Below are 26,061 nucleotides of genomic sequence, written 5' to 3' on the forward strand. Positions count from 1 at the left end.
CGATTAATCCTTCCACGCGGCGCGAACGCTACAGAAAAAAAACGAAAGCTTCGCGGAAGTCTGTCGTACGCGGCCACATTTGTAACGGCCATTTTGGCCGTCCAAGTTGGATGCCACTTCGTCGTTTTACACCCCGGCCACTTATGCGGAAACAGTGAATGGGAATAATGAATAGAATCGTTTCGCGACCAGAAGACGAACCGCATACCAACGATGTGCATGAAAATAAATTCGTGCCGCGGTACTCTTTTTGGGAATTATAGTTTTCAGTGTATTATTAGCGCGTGGCATAGACGCAGATGAATACAAAGACACCATGTTTCCAGACTTACGTGTTAAGAAGGACAACAACTCGATCCCAGTAAGATTGATATTGTAGCTTACCTGAAACAAAGAAGAAAACGATTATTTAACATGGTACATGTTGGGTCGCATTTGAAAATTAGAGTTTATATTAGGTAGACTGGAAAGTAATGTCGTTTTTGGAATGTTAAATACTTGTTTAAATACTAGAAATGTATAATAGTGTCCTTAATAGCCCTGAAAACTCCAGGATATTTTCTCCAAAATCGTAGAGCCGAAAGCATTACGTTCCATCCAGTCACTGCGAAATGAACGGTCCGCCGTGATCGTTTATTCGTGAAAAATACATGTCCCCGTTCCCCCGTCGCTAAATAACATTCTCGTATTCAATATCCACCGGTAAACGATATTTCGGTATTATTGTCCGCGAACGGCGCACAGTAAAAGCCCTCGACAACCATGCAATATCCAGCGTGTATCGTTTCCTAACTCTTACAGAAAATTTGTGGTCGGTCGGTGTGCTGCGGGACGACAACAGAGATAACCCCTGAAAATTGTCGAAATCGTTATCGGCGGTGTTGCAAACGCGCCACCAGCGATGATTGACTTCGGCTCGTATCATTACCGAACTGACGCACACGGCTGCGCCCTGATAACGGTATTATCGACATTTGCCCCTTTTCGTTCGCCCCGACCGCCACCATCGACAGTTTTACGCGTTCTAATGCTACCGTTTATTTTTCCTGCGCGCTAGATCCGCGGTAGCGTTGTAACAAACTCTAAGAGTAAGAAATGTTCGCTTTAGTCTCTCGTTGTGTATATTTTTCCTAGTCGGTATGATCGCTTTTGTGAATTCGATGAGGATGCGTCGGCCTGCGAAGAAGTTAATGACTCACGCCAAATGTAGGTAGAACTGCCTTACATATGTTGAAGTATCAGAATCAACGAAAGATATAGAGGAGAGTAGGAGTAATATCTATTTCCCGCGACACAAAGATAGCGGTGTACCAAGAGAATAATATTGGAATTTCAAACGCGAATTTGAGGGAACTAACAGGTGCTCTTTATTGATATACGCGTAGAATGGAACCAGTTACCAATTCTAATGCATTCGATGGCATATCGAACTCACACTCGACATGGAGAAGTTACAACTTCGAACATTCAGCGCGCGCAACTTCGAACCTACCGGTTCGCGCAGAGTTCGTAATGTGTGTACATTTCCACGTGAATTGTTCGTGCCGCGGAGCCATTCCAGCTCCACACGCTCGTTATTTACATTGTCAAGTTCGGTGAAAGAATTTTATGATTTTGTAATTGCTCGTCGCGGAGATTGGCCGATAAATAAACACACAGTTTACGCGTAACGGTAGAAAATCTACGGTCAGTCGGTATTTCACCGTTTACATCGAAGAACTACGAGAGAAAATATCGATGTAACGATAAAAACCGTTCAAACACGAGTGCCGGCGTTCGTGTCAAAAATTCCCTGGAATTTTTGTGGAACATTTGGCGCGCCGACAATTCTCTGTAACGTACAATACGTTTACATTTACAAATATTGTGTTACCGGCGTCGTTAAATTTGATCGGATAAATAATTTCACTTTCGAAATTGAGCGTATTTCGGTAAAACTGTTCGACAAAAAAATGTTTAAACGCATTCGACGTATATCGTCGAAAGCTTCTCGCGGAGAGAAGAAAGCGGAAAGGATCGAGCGCCGACGGCTAAACGGCTATCGAATTTATAGTAAATCTCGATAGAGCTTTTAACACTGGTGGTAGATAAGGCAACGCGTTAATGGATTTTTCCAACGCTTGAAACCTTTATCCTCGCCTGTTCGACCATTTTCTCTGTACCGAAGCGCCCCGAATAAACACGATAACCTAATTCAAATTGGCTTATCGCGTCGGTTTACCCTAAACATTTTCCACGAGAGTAGGAGCGTGTCGTTCCATACTTTACCTAGATGATCGCGCGAAAAAAGCAGAAAGTACGGTATCCGCTACAATCACGTACACATATCCGTGCGTGCGTCGTATACAACAAGTTTCGCGCCGAAGTCCCATGGGAGAAACTTCCTATCGCAGATTGCAGCGTACGACTACGGCATCGCGAACGACTCTAACCTTTCAGGAACAAGAATACGATGACGTATCGCGATCGTGTTAACGAACTCTGGAATTACTTCAATTTTCACGAGATTCAATGCAAGAAGTTAAATTAAAATGTACCTCTACATGTATAACAGTAAATGTGATTGCTTATCAAACTGGCCGATTCATGTTTTCGCCTAGTGTGCATTTATATTAACACTGTGACGTCCGCACATCAAATCGGGATTTTTCGGTTTTGCGCCGTTAGGACTGACTAATAGTATTCGCATGGCCCCACAGTGGTACCACCGGACGCCATAGTGTTAACACATTATATATTTACAACATTGATATTTCAAAACATATTTCGTAATTTATATTTTATACTAACGCAAGGAAAGTCAAAGATTCGAGAAAGACAATTTCCTGATGGAAAAGAGAACCTCCAAGATTAATTCCACCACAGTTCCCATCAATTCTCACCTAAGGCGATATATCAAGAAAGCCTTCGATGTTGCGTGCCAATGTCACGATTCCATCGCGGAAAGGGGGGAAGGTACATGATCGAGGAGACAGGAACGCGCAGACAGTGCGCGAAGGTAGTGTCTGCAATGAGAAGACGACGAGCCGAGCAGAGGCCAGCTAAAAGAGCCACTCTGCTGGCAAAACAATCAATTATCAAGGAAAGTTTCGAAAGCAACCAGGATCCGACTCTTTCCTCGGTTCGAAAGCCGATTTTTGCGATCAGTTTCGAAAGGGCGAGCCACGATGGAGCGAGAGAGAAAGGATCGGCTACTTTAACCGAACTCCTGGAAAGTTTCTCGTACGAATCGGCCAGCCTCGTCCGCTATCCACCCCCGCCGCCATTCGACCGGCTCCACCTTGCGACCCTCCAGGCAAGGGAATTGATTCGTGTTCCGTACTTTGCGCGATTACGACGACCCTCGAATATAAATCGACAGCCCCGACGGACCCGACAGAGATGGGTTTTAGTCGTCGCGCGACGCGGGATCGAACACCGGCGATGGGACGGGGCGCGTTTAATTGCGGAACGAAAAAATTGACAAGCACGACGATTGCGACGTCGCGGCGGATCGACTCGAGGAGGTACGTCGTGCCCACTCAGACCACCGACGACAAATGAGTTTCACGGCTGCAGGGGGCTTGGTAGGGGTTGAAAACGATTTTCTTTGGTCCATTTCGCTCGTCGCCGAGGAGCTACCAGGGTGGACCATAGGTCTGGTTCTCCTTTCAATTGAAAATTGTAATGTACATATTAGAACAGCAGATGAAGATTATTTCTTTAATGAGTATTTTATATTGATTATAGTTTCTTTGATTTTTGCTCTTGCTATACATAAACTGGGACCGAGATGTGAAAGAGCTTTATTTCCTGATTTTGACAAGTTTCCAAATTAATAAGTTATTATTCCTGTTGATGCGTAGGCTCGAGCTCCCGTAACGCGACGAATTCGATTTAAAATTGTTGAAACTAAAGTCTTTCGTTAGATGAAGTTCGAAATGGAATTGGGAGGGAAAAAGCGAATTTGAATGGAAATCGTTTACAGAATTTTCGAGCGATTTCTCCTCTCCTGAATAATTTATACGTCCGCGGAAACTAACGCCACGCGTGTCGCGCCACTGTGCGAAAAACCTTCGGGCACGATCCGTTTATTGACGTATGAAAAGCAAATGCGTTAAGCCGCTTTGTTATATTTCCGTACCGCTGGAAATAAATATGATGTTTTCAATGGACGATGATGATGTATTTACTTTTACCTCATGAAAAAATTGTCAAATCATCGGAGAACGCGAATTTTAATATTAAATGAATCTTTTTGTGCACGAGCGTAAATTGCAATAAACGTTATTTCTCTCTTTTAATAAGCAGCGATTTATTTTGTCAAACGTCACCTTTTCGGCAATATATTTTGCTATTCTATTACCCATTTAGTTTTCGTAAACAAGAATTTTGTTGGGAAATATTCCGAACAGATTTTCCGTTGTTTAATGGACACTATTGAAAGAGGAACTCTGCATCGAGCAATAATTCTGAAACGGAATGCAAACATGTCACGTAAGTAACGAACGGTTAGACTTGTCCACGGCAAGTGAAGAACGCAACTTGGATAAACATGTTCGCGCTATTCCCAATAGACAACTCGCAACGCGTGTATATACTCTTGAATAAGTAAAGAGCGAAAACAGTGGAACGCGAACTGAAAGATGCTTATGCGCAACGTTAGCTAGGAATACTACAGGGATGCGGTTGTTAATAATACAAGTATGTAGAGACTAATGGCACAGTATTAAACAAACTTTTTCCATTCCTTTTTCGATTCGCTGGTTCTTTGGTAACTTCAGAACGAGACGTGAAATTACACACCTATAAAATAAAACAAAGGGAGATTGCAAACTTCTGATATATTTCGATCAGAGATTGCATTTCTAATAATTCATAATTCAAAAGGCAATAAAAATATTCGCTGACCAATCGTAATCAATCTAAACTTGTAGCGCAAACTACGATATATTTCGTAGTTGGCAGTGAATGGGTAATAGGATTTACTAAATGTTTCACTTATACTATTTTAATAATAGTTTTCAAGCAAAGTCTGAACGAGACAAGAAGAAAATCAGTTGGGAGGAGGGGCACATAATGGCGGCTAATGTATATTCCATTCACGGAACCTAGTTCCAAGTAGATCCAGACTTTCTTGGTCGGCCGAGTTTATCGGCGAACGTCGTTAGCACCCGGAGAATTGGGACGCCTTAATTAACGTCGATTTCTTGGTGGAGAGTCGGTTGAAACGGGGGCGCCGCGGGGGAAGAGGATACAGTCGAAAATGTGTTAACGAGCGCGCAAATAGCGGCGGTGCTCGCGGATGTGCGAGCGCTAAGTGCCCGACGAAAACGAGCCCCGGCGAAATGTAATCGAAACTGGATTGCCACCCGTGCCAGAGGGCCACGCAGAAAAAGGAGCGGAGGGCCTCGTTAACACGGGGCTGACTTATCGAATAGTGTGCGCCAACGGAGCCACCGGTATCGCGAAGGCTGCGTAAGGAAAAAATCTGAGAACTGGAAACGCAACTGTTTGCACTGCTATTGGCCGCGGCGGAGCAGGATTTGCCCGGCTTAAGAGCACGAGGGGGATCCAGCCGCTAACCCGGGACGATGAAGCAGACTCCTCAGGGCCCGGCTGAAAGCAAAGAAGGCGAGCCCCGCTCGAGGGCTTTCGAAATTTTTTTCCCCGCAGACCCGTGAGTCGCGGCCGTCGCTGCTTCCCGGGAATATTTTCGCTCCGAAACACACGACGGATGAAGGTTTTCGATCCCGTCGAGCGTGTGATAACGTCCCACTTCCTTTTCGTCTCGTGCCCGCGCGACAGCCTTCGAGCCTCCCCTTTTCGGCCACCATTTCCGCCGGAATCTTCCAGCGGATTCTAATTCAGCCCCATTGTACTCGAAGACGCTGCCATTTCTCTTCTTCGCTTACTAAATCGTTCAACATTATTCGTGCCAGTACCAACGCGATACTACGAAAGAGCATGGTCGGTGGATGTGAGCTTCTACTGCGGGATGTACACATTTACTAAATATTAAAGCCAAGAAATGTGTGCTACGATGTTGTCCACATTCGATAACGACGATGCACTTCTTAGCCATCATTCAATGTTATAGAATATATACGACGACTTTGCAATGTGAAACTATTTCAAGTGACTTGCTTGGTTTCGATCGTTGTGCCTCAAAAAGAAAATATATCCGTTTAAATGCAGGTTCCTTCTCTCCCAAATATTCGTCAAGTTCCGCAGCAAAACTTTCTTCGGATTTCGCATAGAATGAAACACCAAACGAATACATTATTGGAAACCCGCTACGTCAATCGCCAGTTACATTCGCGGGAGAAGAATTCCATTTGAACGTTTCTTCGTGCATTCGAGGCACACGGAAGTCTCGAAGGACTTCCAGGACGAGAGAGCCGAGAAAGATAGTTGGACGCAGTTGTCCCTCGTAACACCACTCGTTACACGAGACGTGTCCAAAACTAAATTTTGCCTACGTGCACGGCGAACGAATATGCACGACGACAGGCGTCCCTCTCGCACAATGGAGACTACAAAATCAGAGATAAGTGGCGCCCGGCGACGGAATTTAGGAATACCTTAGCGACCAGGGACAGGACATTAAATATGCGCGGGGAGAAACGACAACGGCCAGAATGCCCTTCGCCCTCGCCTTCTAATTTATACAGTCTCCTTCGTTTTAATACCGTTCCACTGCGACGATATATTTGGGTTAACTACTTCCTAGCGAACCGTCTCGACATTCGGCTCGAGTGATCCTTGATTTTTTATGTGAAAGCGTCGGGAAATTGGTGCGTCCTTTTCGGAGAATTTAGGGACATTAGCCATCTGGCGCATGGGAAATTTGTGCACGATGAAAATCGTGGCCACTTTTGTTCGCGAAATTATATTTCCAAATAAATTCTCGCTACTTATTGACTTAAAGTTTTTAGCAATAATAAGTGCTTTTTCTTGAAACAATCATCGGAAACCAACGTCAGCAGATATTTTAAGAAAATATAGCAACATATCTTCATAATTGGACGTGCTACTTGACAGAAAGACGATGGAGATATGAAAGTGTCTAAGGAAACGGCCGGAAGTGAAAAAGGATGGTCATTCGTCAGACACGCTCTACACCCAATATGCGCTCCGGATATTTCCACGCCGTTTGATACAAGAGTGCTGTACTACCATTCAAATTATCTGGGAATAAAGTTATTGTAATTAATTGGTACTTGAGAAGAGTATGAATAAAATATTTCAAATTTTTAAAAACGTTTTTCGAAGCTAAGCAAACTTATAGCATATCATCGTTTACTTTAATACGCAGCAGCCCTAAAGTTTCATTTACGCTGCAGATGGATACGACCGGAGCTCGTAAACAAGGTGTTATAATATATCGATTACGGTGTCGCCCGACTTACACGGAATTCCAGAAAGCCGATCCATCGAAGCCGAGGCTCGCCTTGCCGAAGTTGAGACGTTGCCTGGAATCTCGATCCACTCAAGGTTATCATTATCGCGCGAAGGAGAACCGCCGTCGTCGTTCTTCCACGCCGCACTTCAAAGAACGGTTTCGAGATCCTGTTACGTGGCTTCAGTTATTCCGAAGTATCGAAGCGTGAGTGCCTGATCCGCGCGCGTAGAACGCCTTCTCGGGTAACACGCGAAGCTACTCATAAGCTGTATCGAACGCTTTGCACGTGAAATCGATGAAATTCGAACGAGTTTTCATTTCGCGCCGAATCTCCCTCGAGCACGTACCAGCGTTTAGAAAACAGAACATTTTCAAAATGAAACGCGATGATATCGATTCGAGTGTCGCCTAAAAATTCTAAAATACAGATACTTCAACTACCACATTTCTGTGCTATTAACAATCGAAATGTCTGCAGTGATCCGATAGAAGAAACTCGTTTTTAATGAAACTGTATTAATGATTGTTCAAATATATACGTTCCTTCCCATTTGAAGCGACGTTTCGTTTCATGGACATGTTCTACTGTCCTCGTTACTTATTGTGCACGAAATGAAACCTCGTCGACAAATGATATCCCCCAGTAATATGTAAATACGGCGATAAACGTTCGATGCGCTGGTACGCGTCTTGCATTTCATTACGCGTCCGAACAATCCACCGAAACGTTACAGGATTCGCGCTGTTTTTATCGAACCCGTATACGAAGAAAAGGATAGAACGGGCAACGTTAAATCGTAAATGTTTATTATCACCTACGAATCGAAACCGAACCTGGGAAATTTTCATTCAGCGACCGGTGAATTCGAGCTCGTCGCAGTAATGATGTTACGATCCGTATAATAACGCTGTTTCGCAGTAATTCCGTCGCTGCGTTATGCAAAACGCGAGTAATTGTGAACGTTTCGCATCCTTGTCAAACCTCGACCGATTCAGATATTCAGAAATCCTCGGTTCTGTAACAATTCACTGGAAATACGACTCGCTTAGTTTTAATTGATGATTAAATATAAAATAAATTACTATGTTCACAAAGAAATGAAACCACACTGTTTGTGTAGTAGGTGTATAAGAGGCGATTCGGACAGCGTTTAATTAAGCCAATTGAATCCCTCCACTCGATGGAAAGTTCCCCGCGGACCAAAGTGAATTAGTTTCGGCTAAAAAGTTTCGTAAAGGCTGATAATTAATCACCGTGCCGCACACTTTTTTTCGGCTCCGAAGCTGGAAAATTCCTACGGAAAGGAATAGTTGAACGCGACCCAAGGACTACGAGCAATTTCACCTTGACGATTCAAATTATGTAGAAAGCGTCCGTTTCCCCCGCCCAGATATTCCAACGATCTCAAAAAACGAAGAGAACACCCGCCCGGGACCGATCTCCTACTTACGGAGAAAATTCGCAGAACTTGGAACGCGGACAGTTGGATGAAGATAACTCAAAGAGGCAAGGGGAGTCTCCGAGAAGGCTGGCTGGAAATGCTGGACGATCTTTTAAAACTCGGGGCTTTCATCAATTAACGCCGAAACTCTGGATCTAGAACGAAACGATGTTGTTTGCAACAAAAATATTAGCTCTATTTTACGAAAGATTTAACGGAAACAAATGTTAAATATTCTTCGCTACCTTTGAGGTCTCTCGATGAGAGAAAAACTACGTTAGTTATGAAAATAGAAATCTGGCCAATTTGTTTAATTTAAACGCGGTTAAAAATCTCTGCGATTAAAATTCCGAAAGGAGCAAATCTGAGCAAACATCGACGACTTTTTACTTCCATTTCCAGCCTGCTTCGATATCAAAAAGGGATTGAAAGATATTGTTCTTGCTGGCGGAGAAAGTTCACGGAACTTGGAGCGGGGACAGTTCGATGAAGATAACTCGAAGAGTAGGGATGGATCCGTAACCTGCGACGTAATCTTCCTCCTCGCCGGGGAACGAAGGGTGAAGGATCTCTACGAGAGAGCAAGGAAGCTGGCTGGAAGTGCTGGACGATCTTTCGAACTCCGAGGCTCGCATCAATTAACGCCAAAACTCTGAAGGGGACTTCAAAGAAGATGGCTGGTCCATTATTCGACCATCGCGACCCACCCTCGCTGCTGTCGTTTCCGGTCCGGTTTTATCCAGCTGAATGGCATCCACTCCAAAGGGAGAACCGCTTTGGACAATAATCCGAATCTGCGCTCTTTTGCGCTGGGCCTATCACGGTAACGATCCCGTCTTCGTCGCGAACGCGACACAACGATTTCGGGATCGCGGGAGGGGTTGTTCTTTTCATTCTGCGGTTTTCCAAATTAAAGACTCCGTGGACAAGGAAACGAAGACACCGGAGTGATTGTCGCGTCGTTCTGGCGACTTGTTATTAATATTTGGGAAGAACAATGAACTCTATTCATGGTGGGGGCATGGGATTCGCCACGAAAAGGAATGGGTTGTGTTTGACGAATTGCTAATCTTAGGATTTGGGACACGACGTTAGAAATTGTTCCAAGGTACGATTCGTATTTAGTACATTACTGTCCGAACACAAGTAGGAAACAATTGCTTTCGAATACGTTCGTTCGATTAATTAAACCCCGAACCATCGAAAACAAAGTTCGAGTAAAAGTAGCTCCATAAAGCGAGAAGCCTGGTACCAACAAAACTATAAAAATCCATTCATCCGTACGAGTTCCATCGCGTGCGATAAGAGTATCGTTCCGCGAAACACACTCTTCGGGGGCACTCGTACAATCGAGTGCCCGCTGCTTCGTGGCTCCGTCCGTTTGCGTGCGATCGCGCTGGCTCTAAGAACGCTTCCGGCAATGTTCCGTTACGAGGAGAGTCCGATTTAAAAGAAATCGTGTTGCCCCGAGCTCTTAAGCGTCTGCTTCCGGCCGTGCATCGCCATTGGATCCCTCCCCCACCCCCCGCAACCCCTTCGACGATCGAGATCATAGCGTTCCTCTATCCGGATTATATTTTCGTTCAGCTCGCGGATCCTATCTTCGCCTGGGCAATATTTCCCATCGACGAAGATCGGTTCCGACAGATATCTATGATTAGCGTTGGAGGAAGTGGCTGGCCCGTGCAAGAAAAATCGAAAGAAGTCGAAGAAGCGCGACTAGATGAAGAGAGAGCTCGCGGAGGCAGGCAGAGGAGCATCCAGACCTAACCCAGACAGATAGGAACCGGTCAGTGGACGAGAGGCGAAGAAACGCGGCATTGCGCGGTGCCAGAAAAATCGGCCCAGCGAAAATAAGCTTAATCTCGCTGAGTGAAATCGCTGCCAAATGTAATGCGTCTCCTGTCGATGAGGGAGCCCATCGCTAGCAGCCCTACCAGCCCCTTTTCTGACGCGCGAATCGACAACGCGGCTGGTACACCAAGTGGACCGAAAACGCTTCCAACCTCGACCCTTCTCCGCGAAACGAGCCTTTCCATTTCTCTCGTCTTTCTGTGTTTCGCCTGGCCGCTTTAACCCGCCGACCAATCTCGTATCGGCGGATTAGCGGCCGCGGGAATCGCGGCGAAACGAGGGCGAAGGAGAAAAAAAAAAAAAAACTGGCAATGGTGTTCCTGAACTTTCACCGTATCAAGCCTGCTCGCTTTTAATGGTCGGAACGTCTGATAAAAATGTTAGAACCGAACGAGAAGTTCGTTTAATTTAGGTAATTTATGACCTTTTTACAGCGAATCGGTGGCATCGGTGCCTCACATGGAGAAGTCGCTGCACTAAACTTCGTGAATTGGTAATACTAGACCTCTCCTAAGGTGTTGAATAATTCCTAGATGCGTAAACGACGAAAAATGTCTGCTTTGAGAGGTGAAATGAAATTCATGCGACAGAGGTTGGTTAATAACAGAGAGTAACAGACTGGGAGCTGAAGTTCCAAAGGCGACGGGGAATGGAAAAAAAAAGTGCGGTGGGCGGGAAAAGAGTAGGAGGAAATCCGCAAGCGGCGCGTGTTTCAAATATTTTATTTCTGCTTGCGTTGGCAAAGCTCTGCGAACGTTACCGCATCTCTGTCCGTCGTTCTGTATTTCTCTTTTATAGGTACGTACGGCCGCCAATAAAATTCGGTCGGCACCGGGTTGCCGTGCGGAAAGAGGGGCAGGTCGACGCCGATCTTTTGATCGGGAAAAATCTCGCCAAAAAGGGAACGCGGCGCCGCGTCGGGCCAGTCCATTTACGTTCCGCTTCATTCCGGGCACGGACACCTCGATAGAGAAGATATCGGAACCGTGTACGTGCCGTGGACCGTCGTTCATCTTGCGGGATTATTTTTTTCCCACGTTTTTTCTTGCGAGGGCAAAATTAGCGTTCGCGAGACCGTCGCGTAAACGACGACGTGAGTCGCAGTTTAACAATTCCCCGAGTTAAACCGAGAATAAATCCGTTCTCTGACGAGAGTGAATTTCTTGAATGTTAGTCGACGAAAATCAGGTTCTAGAGGCAGCAGTTCGATAGGCATGAAATGCTGTTAGAAGAAGACTCGTTTACTTTAAACGTACTCCGAACTTGGGAACGGTAGTATAGATGATACGGGTTCAAGAATGTCACAACTGAATAATTATAGAGCGAAAGTTCAGGCATGCTTAGGCATTGTTATAAAACAACTTGGAAGTAGTAATTTACTGTACTTTGTGTTTCAGTGTTAACTATATGAAAGAGCATAAGTTTGTTCTTGTTACGGTGTTGATTATGGGCTTGATAAGGAGGTGTTTAATGACATGTCATTCTAAAGCTTTCATGACCTGAAGAATCCTCTAACAGAGTCCAACTATACGAGTATTCTATTTTTATTGCACTCAGGCCAACTAGTTACTTCAATTAGTTATAAGATCAATATTCTTTCAAAATGTAAACACGAACAATTTGAGATTTTCATACGTAGGTGTAGAATGAAATGCCTACACACTCCATAATCTTGAACGTGTGAACATTGAGTATTCATCACTGAGATAACAGGAGAAATTCGATGCAGCGTTTACTAGGACACCTAGAAACCGCTGACTGCAGAGATGCCATCGACACGTCTAATTCCACAGGCTACAAAGAAGGGGAATTGACAGTTATATAAAATATCGCTCGCGAGTTCCTATTCTGTTTGGTATCTATAAGATACTTCCCTCGCTGCACCACCTGCAGGTCGATCGTATCTACCAGGAAACGGTGCTCTTGCAACATTTATACGTTTACGTCGACAAACGGTATAAATACTGCACGATCTTACTATAGACCCAGAGACCCGCTCTATGCCTCTATTTATGGCCGTGAGCCCGCGTGGACGTTACAAAGTGGAATTGTTATTATCTATGAACTTTCTTCGCGGCCTCGATATGCAAATTTGCGCGCGCGTACTTCCGACAGATCGGTATGTCGAACAAAGTGCATTACGAAGTAGGTGAGGAAGATCTATACCCGTTCCGATATAAAATCGAGATACGTTGTTCGAGCGAACTAAAAAGTCCTTTTCTTTAAGTAAGAATTACTTCCCGCCACGTGCCATTATTCACAAAATTTCCGCTTGCGAAAGTCTATGTCACATACGTCTCAATGTAAACAAGACTACAATAAAAATAACTGTTAGAGTCATCCATAAAACAAAATAATGGTCCACATGTGCGTACTATTCGCGTCCTTTCCCCCGCAAAAATATAAACAAGAGGTTGGTTTTAAATAAAACTGCGGTCGATAGCGTTGCGGATCGCGAGGAATTTACATGCATCGTAACGGAAGCCAGTCGGGCGAATTCCATAAATTCAATTACGAAAATGCGCGCGAATTATTTACATCCTATTAAATTTTCGATAACTCGGCGCTCCTGCTAAGCCGACGAGGGTCCATTATTCCATCGTTTAAATACACCCGGGGGCGAAACTGCGCGGGAAGAAACGTTCGGTGCGGATGTAATGTCGAAACGCTTTGCCGCGCGTTACTTGTATTAATTACACCCGGCGCTGAAACGAGATGTAATATGGAAATTGGAAACGCTCGTGAAATCAAATTAAAGATCGAATTCCGCTAAACGATTGTCACGCAGTTTACCGAAACCAGCGCGGAATGCTTTCTGATACGATTGCCGCGTAATTTTAATCGAGCACTTGGCAATAAATTAACGAGCTTCGAGTCGCGCGGAATTTTCACAACGAAATTCACGAGCTCTGTGCTTAATTTCCCTGCGACTCGGTTACGCTTTGAAATAAACATTTGCCGAAGAAAAAAATGCTTGCCTAAAAATAAAGGAAACTCCCGATGGATAGCCAATAATTATTTAACGAAAATGCGAGTCGTTATTGTAATTTTCTACAAATTAATTAGACAATAACTGTAAAATATTAAAAAGAAATGATAGTATAGCCGTTCGATAAAGACACGCATATAAATAAAACATGAAAGTTACGTCACGGATTACCGACTTTTTCCAAGCTACTTTCCTCGATTTGTTCATATTTTACATTTTCCCAAATTAAACATTCAAACATAAAATATGAATGTAATTCTTACGCTATTTCCCGCATGAATATTAATTTTACTGGAAATAGATTCGAGAGACGAATGAGACAAGCCACGACGCCTGAATATACAGAATATCCGCGAATGTGTGTGAAGAGGAGCAAGAACGTGCTATTTGTGTGACGTGTATAAATTTCACTCAGAAAGATACATTAAATGCGGTGTGTAAATCGAGTTATAAACAACAAAGTATATAACTCGGTTTAATAAACCGACCGTAACAAAGTTACGTATACTTCTATCGAGAGGGAGTATTGATTTGGTTAAGTAGCCCGTGACACTTGCTTTACACTTTAAATGATGCTATAAAATAAAGACGGACAAAGCTGGATTGAAAACTTCCGTCAAGTGGTATTCTTGGTTTCACAAGTACTTAAACGTTCGAATTACAGCTACGAAGCATTTTCCAGAACGATTCCACTAGAGATCAATTCCTTTAAAACTTGAGAAAGTTGTACACCGTTTCCATAATAGAATTAAAAAAAAAAAAAACATTCGTTTTGCTCAACAGTAACACTTACAAAGATCTCGACTATGAAACAGGAGGTATACCCGCGGCCATTTCGTTATTTTCATTTTTCATCGAGCTTAAGAACTTCGCTTTCGATTGCTTCTATATTTATACGCGCTGTTTTCGCGAGCGCGCGAAACAACGAAACAACACTTTTACTGCTATCATAACAATCTACACTGGCGGCGGACGGTGCCACCTATCTTCCGCGTCCCAGAAAATCCGATAATTTTTCCCGCAACGCGGAATGGAGGGAGTAAAGAATGAACGAGAAAGGGCGAGAAAAAAAGAACGAGGTGAAACGGCCAGGTTGAAGTAGGGTCGTTCCGGTAACAACGTAGACGCTCGTTACACTTCCATGCGTGTATGCTGTGAATTAAACGCGAAAACACCGTCATCGCACCGCATAATATTACGCGCGACGATAGAACCGAGTTATTCTAACGATTGAACCGTTCTCCATTTACCGCTGATCGCGCGCAAACTCTAAAATTACTCTTGGAACGTGGCGACGTTGACGCGCGGCTGGCAGAATTCCGCTTAGAATTTGTTCAATTTAATCCATGTTTACTTTAAACTATTTACATTTTCATATGGCAGTATCGTGGCTAAGAAAGTATCTCGAGTTGCTGCTTGATACCAGAAAAAAAAGTCCTCGAGTGCAAAGTATTCTTTCCGTAATAACGATTACCGATTCAATCTTGAATTTCTCTCTCGGCAACTTTTCCCACGAATCAATCGATGAGAGCCACAGGTCAATGGTGAGAGAGAGAGAGAGAGAGAGAAACAGTGAAATATAAAGACCCGGGACGAGTAATTTGTAACCGGCGCGCATCACGAATGAACGCCAACCGATCATCAATCACAGCGGGATGCTCGCACGAGCGCACCTGTGCGCGCTTAGCGTCGGAATCCCTTCGAATAACTCCAAAGACCCCCCTACCCCTCTCGATCCGGTGTGCTGGCGAACACGCTGCGGGTTCCAGCGCCTAATAACCCGCTCATCGATCGCTGTACCGTGTAATTATGGATCCACCGATAGGCGACGCGTGTGCTGCAACCAGGCGCTCACGTTTACACGCTACGAGGCCCCCCTTTGCATCCCCCTGCAACCCCACGGTTCGGGTATGCACGTCCCTGAAACCGCAACCGCTCTACGCCCCTGGAACACACGCCGTCGAGGAGGAGGAGAGGAAAACAGCCGAGGTACCTTCGGCATACATAGGAGGACACTATCTCGAGTAGCAGACGTCGCTGAAGACGTGGCAGGGGTTGCTCGAGAGTTACCGCCGGTTCATTTACCGGTATTGTTGTTCACCACCCCCCTTCTCTCATGCAGCCAGACCACCCTTCTCGTACCTGCACTCTCGCGCGACCGACCCTCCTCCTGATGCAACACGCTTGGTCTCGCCCTCTGTTACTCTCTTCCTCGCTCGGTCTCATCCTCTCCGCACCCCTTGCTCGCCCTCGTTGCACCAGTCGTCCTGCGCCCTAAGGCATCCGCTGGAATTCCCCGTGAGCGTGCACACGGGCATGCACCCATCTACGGCGACGTACTCGCGCAAGGTATGTCGGTGACTCGGGCACCTTGTTGTGACAGGGATTGCCGGAGTCGATGTACCCGGAACGGTGTTAGTCGGGAGGGATTTAGGGTTTAGTCGTATGGTTTATTGGGTTCCTGAATACCGCATCGCTGCGGATTCTAACGAGCCGCACGTTTACGCGATACGTGGAGTTTTGTTCCCTGCGGCACGCCGAGGAATCTCCACCTCTGTGGATCTTGAGACTTTTTGGGTGCTCGGGAGAATCATACGTTCATTAGGGGAGTTGCACTGGGTCAGGATGAATCGAAGAAAGTGGACTGGGGTATGGACGCCGGCTATACATATGCGAAGCATTATTTATGATTATTGTTGTATGAGCCATTCATTGCACAAATCGATTAACTCCATAAAACAACATGTTGAGAAATGCGATGAAATAATGTACACTGTTTTTTGAAACATCAAATTTTCTACGAACAAAGTGATAACGAATAATAACCTATTCATTGTGTCGCGAAGCGTAAATATCTAACGCACCTAGTGAGTGGTAAATTACTAATGAACTACTATAGGAAATCATGGGAATATTTCTTCTAAACGAAGGAACTATATCTAAATCTCAACTTTGCCGTCCAAATTAGTAGCGACAAAACGGCTACAGAATAGTTGTTTGCTTCGCGAACCATCAGCGAAACTATTGCCTGCAAGCTTTAAAAGACCGTCACGCAACGCACGGTACCAGCGATCCCTGCAAGTGCTTATTAATGAAACAAAGGGCGACACGTATATACGAGCAGCTGTCGTTGAAGGGTAAGTAGCGCTCGAATAAACTTTTCGATCCCTCGGCTCTAAAAGGAGACACGAGCACGAAGCACGCCGCCGCAAGAACACAACAAGAGGAAAAACGAATGCTTTAATTAGCGACAATAATCAGCACGCGCGGCCTCATCGAGACCCGTATCAAAGCGCACATTTCCGACTCAGGGCTACGTCTCGTGAATTTAAACATCGCCGCGCACGCGACGCGTTCGCCTTTTGAAATGCTGAAAAACAGGAGCCTCTGCCAAAAAAAAAAAAAAAAAAAAAAAAAACTGAGGGAGCAGAGTAGCAGACTGCAGCACGATAGCAGTTCGTTGCGATTCAATTAATGTTTACTCGCACACTCCTCGCAGGCTCACTTTCCCGTTCACACATGCGGTGGTTTTCAAATTCTTTTTCGGGGAAAAAGGCATTTCCAAACTCTGAGATAGACAACTAATTTGTGCGATGATTACTCGTTCGATGTTAGGCTGGTTTTATGGATTTTGGTTGAATTTATCTCACTGTTGCTGAAACAGATCTAAGGTGGAAGAATATAATATAGGAGTCTAAAATAAGCCACTTCGATCTAATTATTGGCACCAACGAAAAACTTCGTAAGCAACCCGATTTAATTTAAATAGATCCGCATGAACGAACCTTTTATTTCTGGACTAACGACCATGATCCTGTGAAAACTCGACTGTGCGCGACGAGTCGAAGGAAATGAAAATTTCAGGAATCTCATTTCTGAGAATATTCCGAAGTAGAAGTAAGTTTGACGTTAAGTGAATTTCCTTTCACGTCGCCTGCATTAAACGATCAAACGATTCGTGAACATTCACTCGTTTTGAAGGGTACACTTAGGACGTTCTAATGAGAAACATTGATAACTGCTTAGTGGATTTCAGCGCTAAATTAACCCGCGACCTTAAAAATAGGAAAGCGAATATATAAACGTCACTCACAAAAAGAATAAAAAAAGAAGAACGAAAGAAGACAAACTAAACTTTATTTCTCTAACTCATAGGTGGACTCCCGTAGTTTTGGAATACATGGCTCGGTCACTTCTCATTCGAGTTCATGACAAACTGCGACACGGAACTCCCAACATTTTCCATTATCCAAACGGGGCGACCGTGTCGTCGGAGGACTCGATTCGAAACGACAAGCTTGTACATCGCGCTACTTCCTCTGCAGACACGACCGAGCGCTAGAGCGGAGGGGCTCGTCTCGTCTTTGACACGCGCCGAGCCACCTCCGAGCTCGCCCATTTGCAATTAAAAACAATTAATTACACTCGACGACGACGTTGTTCCCGCCTACCGTTTTTATTCGCATCGGTCGGCTCGCTCGCGTGCATGCATCGAGCACAAAGCCGCGCGAGAGGAAGGAGGACGCGGGTTTGCGCGGAGAACGTTCAAGATACTTTGGATTCTTTCGCGAGGCTCCAAGTCCACGTTTACGCGCCCTGGCGAACTTTATGAATGCCGGAATTCTTTTCCGCCGCGGGAATCGACGCGTTGCGCCGCATACTTCGACTTCTTCGAGCTCCTTCGATCGCTCGCCATGATTTGCTAAATTGTTACGCGACAATACAGAGCCTGCGACACTTCTAGGACAGATGATTCCGCTGGGTGACAAGGCAGAAAATGTCAACATATTTTAGTAATATAGTTTAATCCTTTTGCGTTTCAGCGCACGACGAGCGCACAAACTAGTGGCACAACTAGTTCATGTGTTCCCAGTGAAATGATCGTGATGACGATCCTCGTCAAAGAATCATATAAACGCCAAATAATTCCACTGTGGCATCTACACTACCCCCAACCCACACCTCATTAACAATTTTATCAGTCTCCGGGCTCACTAAGCGAGCAAGAAGTGTCACAAACTCGATGCGTCATAATTACAAGACTGTCCCATGAAAATCTCGTTTAAGATCCCGACCCAGTTACCCGTAATCCGTCGCAAGGCAAGGCGACACGTTCATTTTCTTTCTTTCCCGAGCAATGTCAAAATCCGTTGAGAGAGGTGTCCAGCAAATTGCCACGGACGGGCGTAAGCTAATAAAACACGGGCCACCCGTGCGTCTCGCGTGTACCACGTCGGATATGCTTCGCGGATAATATGCATTTGTACGGTAGATAGGTTCCAAGGAAACCCTACTCGCGCCGACAATGAGGAAGAAACGGGAGACTTGTAACGCGGATTATTAATGGCTTAGCGGGGGGGGGCCCTATTCCCTCTTTAGCCGCCATCCCTTTTTCATGAAACCAGCTCCCGCTTCCTTCCTCGCGCTCGTCGTTACCTATTTCGCGAGGCATTCGGCACGCGGATTCGAAGGAACCGTTTTCCACGGGCTTTCCTTGTTTCCGATTCTTCGTAAACTCGTTATCGGGGCTTCCTCATGAATTATTTATGGCCGCAGCCGTTGTTCCCTCGGCAATGCGGAGAGGATCGTGTCGCCGCGGGATCTCGATCGATTTCGCGATCAACCCCCTCCGAACGTGTGATATACTCCAGTGTCTGTCGGCGAAACGGATTATTACGATTTGTTGCTGAGAATAATACGAATGCCCCCCCCCCCCCCCACCCCCCGTTCCCTCTGAAATCCTTTTCGCGAGAGGAGTGCTTCTTTAAGGGGATTTACCGGTGTAGAAAGTAACAACGGCAAGTTTGGCTTCATTTTTCGATTAGAAGGTATATTTTTAACATTACTTGGAACTCTGAATAACCATGAATAATTATAATAAGTACCGGTGACGATATCTTTGAAAATAACTTTCGAATTCGTCTACGCTAGGTTTGCTAAACATATCTGTTGTTTGCTCGACATGAGTAAATAATATTAAGTAGTGATAACGATCCTACACGTTTTTATTCCGTTTATAAAGCGTGATCACGACCTTCGTCGGAATATCCACCGTTTTAATTCGGAGCGCGGCGCACAGAGGACGACAGGCGAGAAGACAATTACTAAAATTACGTCCCGCCGCTAACGCAGATTTATCGTCAGTTTTAGTTTGAATTATGCTCGTTAAAATCGGCCTTCGTCGGGCACGCTGCAAACCGGCACCTGTACACACGGAGATATCCGACTCTGAACCAGTAAGTGATTTCATTGATTTATCGACGCTTATATATTGATTAAGCGTGGTAATTGACATCCGGCTTAATGGAAAGGTAAACCGATTAACGATAACGACGTCAAGGAAAAGAGGTATTACTTCGTCACGATTAATCAACGCACCTGCTTCACGCCGTGAGATCGAACGCCCACGCGTGGTACATGTAAATGGCCACGCGTCAACCGGAACACCTGTCCAACGCTGTTCCAGCCGTACTCGCCTTAAACTCGTTCCGCGATCTTTCTTTCCACTTCGCACGGCTCGAATGCCACGCACTGACTCCCCGATTTTCACGGTCTTCGCTCATTTCGGGGAATGATAAACGATCGAGATGGAATTACTTTTAGAATAGAAACAGTTTCTAAAACAATTTTAAATAATTCCTTCTTAGCACCTCATTAAAATAATTCTGTTCCAAATATATCAGCGAAAACATTACGAATAATCGAATTTTAGAAAGAATCAAATTAAAATCAAATTCACTTGGTAATTTCTGTATGAAATTATTAGAACCAAATAAAAAATTGCGAATGTAACTGAAAACCTGCTAAGCTCTGTTTGATCAAATAGCCAAGATTTTCGCGGGCCTTTGATAGAGATGCAAACGGGAGAAAGCTTCCATAATAGAAGCGTAGAATCAACGGCGAAGTCATCCCAAAGTAAAGTGGCCCTTTCTCGCGTAAAACTGTGCCAAGCAAATAACATTTCCGTACATGTGGGAAGAGACACATGGAAAACGTGGAACAGTGTAAAGCTACAGAAGGGATTGCGTGAATCGTAGGAAAAACGTATCGGAAAAATTGTTGACATAAATTCCGAAGGTACCGAGCGACTTCGGACGACGGAAAAGTTTCCGCGTCGAAGTGGAAGGTTACCGCGAAAGCTCTATACACGGCAGTCGATCGATTATCTCGCTTCCACGTGCGTCCGTGAAATATAGCCCGCACAATAAATAAGTATCCCAACAGGGTTGTTCATCTAAATTATGCTTTTTCATGCTGCGTTTGCCCAGTGCACGATGCACGAGTGAAATTGTTGCCACGCCGATACAGAGATGAGAATAATTTTATTCTAATAATGCACAGCGAGTAAAAACACCGTGTAGCGATTTATTCCCAAAGTTTACTTGGTTGAACAGTCAAACAGATAAACATTCATTCGCGCTACGTGAAATACAACTCCATTTTATAATTCAGGTCGCAATTATTATCGAGTAAGCAGAGGATCGTTGTTTAACTTTATTTCCGTAGCAATATTCGGGTAATGGTATAGAAACAATGATATTCGAGTACCGATATTTAAATGATTATAATTAGATAACGATATTTGAATGTTCATAACAAATATCGATAAGAATATATTCGTATAAAGATCGTCGAAAAGTTATATTCGAATAACGATATGCAAAAGAGTAATAATAAAATGATATCCAAATAGGAATATTGGAATAACGATACTTGTATAAAGATAAGCGGAAACGGATATTCGAATAATGACACTTTAATAATAAAAGTTTGATAGTAATATTCGTGTATTCCAATAATGATACTCGAAGAGCAATTGGAGCGACGGTATTTGAATAGTAATAATGGAAAAATATGATTCGAAGTTTATTCTAGACTCCCAGCCCAAATCGATATCTACTTTATAATTCCGACGTATAATTTGGTACCCGTGTGCGACAAACACGACGCGTGGGAAACTTTCGAAATGAATTTTTCACGGGATCGGTTTCCAGTGTCCAAACATTTGTTCGCAGGTCAGCATTCGGTCGAATTTCTGCTCGAGAAAATAGAAACGCGGCTGGCCCATGAATTATTGGTTCCTTTTAATGCGTTATCGACTCTCGGCTAATCGGAGCCCGTGTGTGATTACCGTTCAATTAGCGACACGGTCGCGACGCAAAGATATCGATCGAACGCCAGGACAATTCATCGTTGTGCGCGCTGCGCAATAGGATCGAATATTCTATTCCGGTGACGTAAACGGCTAGGCGATAATTTACACGTAGGCAAGTATACCCAGGCTTCATGCCAGCGTTTCATTATTGAGAATCACCCGTGTCGCTTGTTAGGTTACTTCTTTCGCGCGTCATCGGTCGTTACCGCGACAGTAAAGAGAGGAAGTCCGTTGGTATTTAATATTTGAGGTCAAGAAGTGTTCGTCGATCGAGCACGTCAGGATGAATGGATAGGGTGGGAATGTGGGTGACCTTTCGATTTTCTTTGACCCGTTGCTCCTGTCCTCGCCGAGACCAAGGGAATATTTGACTATGTAGGTCAAGAAATAGAACGCTGACCTAAGCTCTGATCGCGACACCCAAGTATGAAATATTCGATCTCGTTGGAACCATGTTACAATATCTTTTTATATCTGTCGATGGCACCGACGTGCGACACAAAGTTTAACCAACTACTAAATATGAACGCTGTTCATTCACAGACTTGTAGAATTTTTATTTCCAAAATATGATTCTTACAGATTCAAATACCCACGGTCACATCTAGCGAGGCATCAATAAGTCGAAAGCCAAATCGCGAAACGACGAACGTCCGAGCAGTAGCGTGCGGCTCGATAGTAGCAATCGAGCATATAGCGCGTTGTTAGTCGTCGGTTAGCCCTTATGAAATTAACCTCGCTGAATCGCGTTTCCCGCGGACCGATTATGCTAGTCATCGCTGAATGAGTCACGCGAGATCCACGGGTGTGGGTAGACGTTCGCGAGTAAGGAACGCATTCGGAGTGAGTTGAAGCTTTCGCCAGGTAAAACCAGACTCGGAGATCAAAGTTCTCGGTTCTTGGATGCCGGCGGAGGAGCGAGCACGAAAGATGGCGGTGATGAGGGATGTTACAGTGAACACAGAGAAAGAGGGGGTGGAAGCGTTCCGCGGGTACCAGACAAGACTCCGTCCCTCGCTCGAACTGTAACTCGATGCGCAGAAACTTGACGGGTCCTGCCACTGATTAGAAGCGCTCCAACGAGTTTCTCCGCGCCGACATCGAGAATTAGGCAGAAACGACAGGAGAAGAGAGGCAGAGGCTAGAGAATGAGGACAGAGCGGGAGGACGGGAGAGCGAAGTTGAGACATGTAAACGAGTGACTGTTATCTTATCAAACTATGCAAATCAAGCGGGTTTACTCGCTTATTTATCTGCAATCGTTGGAAACGCCGTGCATATGCCAGAGGTGTAACGTCATGAGACGATTGCCAGGATAATGAGGTTAACGCTATCACCATGGGAAGTAGAATCCATTGTCGAGAGGATTAGTGATTGGAGAATTCCGTCTGGTGATCTCAGGAATCGAGTTAGGCCGCGAATATTTAAGTGACTTCATTTCGAAATTTACCAAGAATTTTATAATATTATTATGGAGTTTTATAAAATAAAACAAGACTAAGGAAAATAAATGTAGCAATATACGTGGCAAGTATGAAAGTATTAGCAAGAGGCAAAATTTGTTAGTTATTCTGTTAAATGATAGAGCTTTTCAGTTAATGGTTTCTACTGACTCCATTGTGTCATAATGGTTACTCATTATTCATTTGACAACGTGTTGAAATCTTGAATCAAGCTTCCAACCAAAAAAAAAGCGACATCGCGATGTACTTTAGATCGTTGTTAATTTGATCACGGCGCAGCATTGCAATGCCATTAAAACGTTATAATACGTACATTAGTAAAGCGCCACATACGTTTGTTAATTGGCTCCGGTAGTGTCTCGAGGAAGCATTAAATTCGACTTTGCGCGGCACGAAACGCGTCCCTTCAATTACACTTTACACGGTACCCGGCATATCAAAACTCTGAAAACCAGACCACCTCGGTGTAACCTCGGTTGATCCGCGTTTAAATCACCCCGCCAATTTAAAGTTCCACTTTGCGGAATGCGGCCTGTAATAGGATTTTACTCCAGTCGAACGGCTTTTCCAAGCGAGACTTTCGATGCTTATTATTGCCTTCGTAGCGTGTAATCTCCGTCAATAGAACACCCACGGATCGATTCCGCCTGTTGAAAGAATGATCCCGAGGGGCCGATTCGTACAACTTGCCGCTTGACACGATGCATGTAAAACAGAAGGTGGAGATTGACCGCGAGCATGCGAGAGATAAAATCCTGCCACTTAGCGCGCAAGAATTTACGAGCCTGGAATTTCGAGCGATAATTACACGTTGTGCCAAGTCGTGCTCGCTCGCGAAGACAAATTAAACCGGCGGCCGTCTGTTTCGCTCCTTTCTATCGCGACAGGTATTTCTTAATGAATTCTTGGTGTTCGTGTGAGAAGTATTGTTACGAACTTTCCAGTTTCGAGGACAGAAGAATCCCCATCGTCGCTCGAATAACGCATTCTTCGGACGGAATCATTCTTTCTCCAGTCGATAACGAGGTGCTCCAAACTTCCATTTACTATTCCGATTGTTTTATCGCTCTTGGGAATACTTTCGCAGTCCCGCTTGTACTTCTTGAAAAACTTGATCCTTAGCCATCGTGACATTTTGAATTCAAGATGAGGAGGGTCTTAAAAAGAATTTCTTTTGGACCAAAGGAGGCTTAACAGTCGAAAGACTCGTCGGTAATTCCTATCAATCTGTATTCTGTTTTCGGACCGAATAGGGTGCTGATATTTCACATTTTTTATCTGATGAAATTAAACAATACTTGTGCAAATTTTCATAAGAATACATCGATTCATATGGAAAATTATCCTCGTGACACACTACCATCGTTACGCTCCAATTCGACGATGGTTGCCACAATCCGCGCACGTGTTCCCATATGCTTCTGAATTTAATTACGCCGGATGCTGGGCTTCTAAATGATAGGTCTAGTTAATGTTGGCCATCCGTGACAGATAGCAGGAATCCAGAGTCACCGAGTTAAATCCGAAGACGCATCACTTCGAGCTAATTCATCCTCTGTTACGACGCATACATTTTACTGCGATACAAACGTTTTCGCCGCGCTTCTAACGACACTGCCAGCCGATTAAATTGATATTATAACCCGCCAGTCGGCGAACAGTAATTTATCACGTTTTAACGAGCTCCGCGGTATTTACAGCACCATAATATTTCCGTAGGATCCCGCGGGACAGCGACGTTTCGCTTTATTTCCAGCATGTAAAACGACGATGCTAGCGTGCGCGGCTCGTTCGCCTTATTTCATCTCGATTGTCTCCTTCTTTGGTAAAATTCTCGACCGTCCTCGTGGAAATAGTTAATCTCTCGACGAGTTAACAAGAGGAACCGAACGAGGGTATGATGTATAAAAGCCTCGAAGAATTTAGAAGCGCGCTGTGTCCACCGTAATAGACAACGTGTGCCGGGTGAACGTGCGTCAATTTTCAGATCGTCGTTTTACGCGATCTCGTAGAATAGTTGGCGAGCCCGCAGAATTACTGATTTCGAATTTCCTATATCTCATAATGCCGCGCGATGTCACGAGATTCTCGTCGGCGATGTCAAAGATTAATCGAGACCATGAGAGCTGAAGCAGATTAATCCCGCAAGCCTTTGCTTTGAGTAATGACGTGATTCTTGAACAGCTGACTCTTTCCATTAATCACTCGCAACGCTTACATTAAAAGTTAGTTCCACATTACAATATTAGCCGCGAACACATAGGACCGTTGTAGGAGATAAAACGCTACGATCTGCGCCTATTAAGTTAATAAGTACATTCCGTTATTGTAGAATGTTGCTTGTAAATGTTTTAAGGGTTGAACGCAATTTCTATATCTGTTCGAAGCAATGGAAACCTCGAAACGTTAATTTGACGAAACGAAATTTCGTCGAAAGGGAAACGGACTTCCGATACGGATCCCTCGGAGGAACACAATTCGTCGTCGCGCTAAAATCATGGTGCCGTGTTTGGTTTGAGCGTCGATGTTTCAGCGAAATTCCCGATCGGTTCAGTGAACCCCTTCGGAGCACGTGTCGGCCGACTATTAACGGCGACGTTGCGCATAATTCCCGTCGACGGGTTTAATCAACAATCAAGATCCAAAGTGACAGTCTCCTTAATCACGGACACTCGCTTTCATACGCATGCCCCGTCAATACTGGACGATGCTTCGCCGACTGCAGGCGCTAAGGAGAGCAAACAGAGCGGCTTTGGGGAGGGGCAGGGGATCAT

General features: G+C 44.6%; 1 long non-coding RNA gene across 1 annotated transcript in view; it reads right to left on the reverse strand.

Annotated features, from left to right (window-relative positions):
* Positions 1–327: 327 nt before the first annotated feature.
* The window catches only part of LOC128887588 (uncharacterized), a 159,427-nt gene continuing 133,693 nt past the window's right edge, over positions 328–26,061 (reverse strand). Inside the window, exon 4 of the long non-coding RNA XR_008460063.1 lies at positions 328–384. This is a non-coding gene — a long non-coding RNA (uncharacterized LOC128887588). The remainder of the gene's footprint in view (positions 385–26,061) is intronic.

The sequence above is a fragment of the Hylaeus anthracinus genome, unplaced genomic scaffold, assembly GCF_026225885.1.
Source record: "Hylaeus anthracinus isolate JK02 unplaced genomic scaffold, UHH_iyHylAnth1.0_haploid 11989, whole genome shotgun sequence".
Classification (NCBI taxonomy): domain Eukaryota; kingdom Metazoa; phylum Arthropoda; class Insecta; order Hymenoptera; family Colletidae; genus Hylaeus; species Hylaeus anthracinus.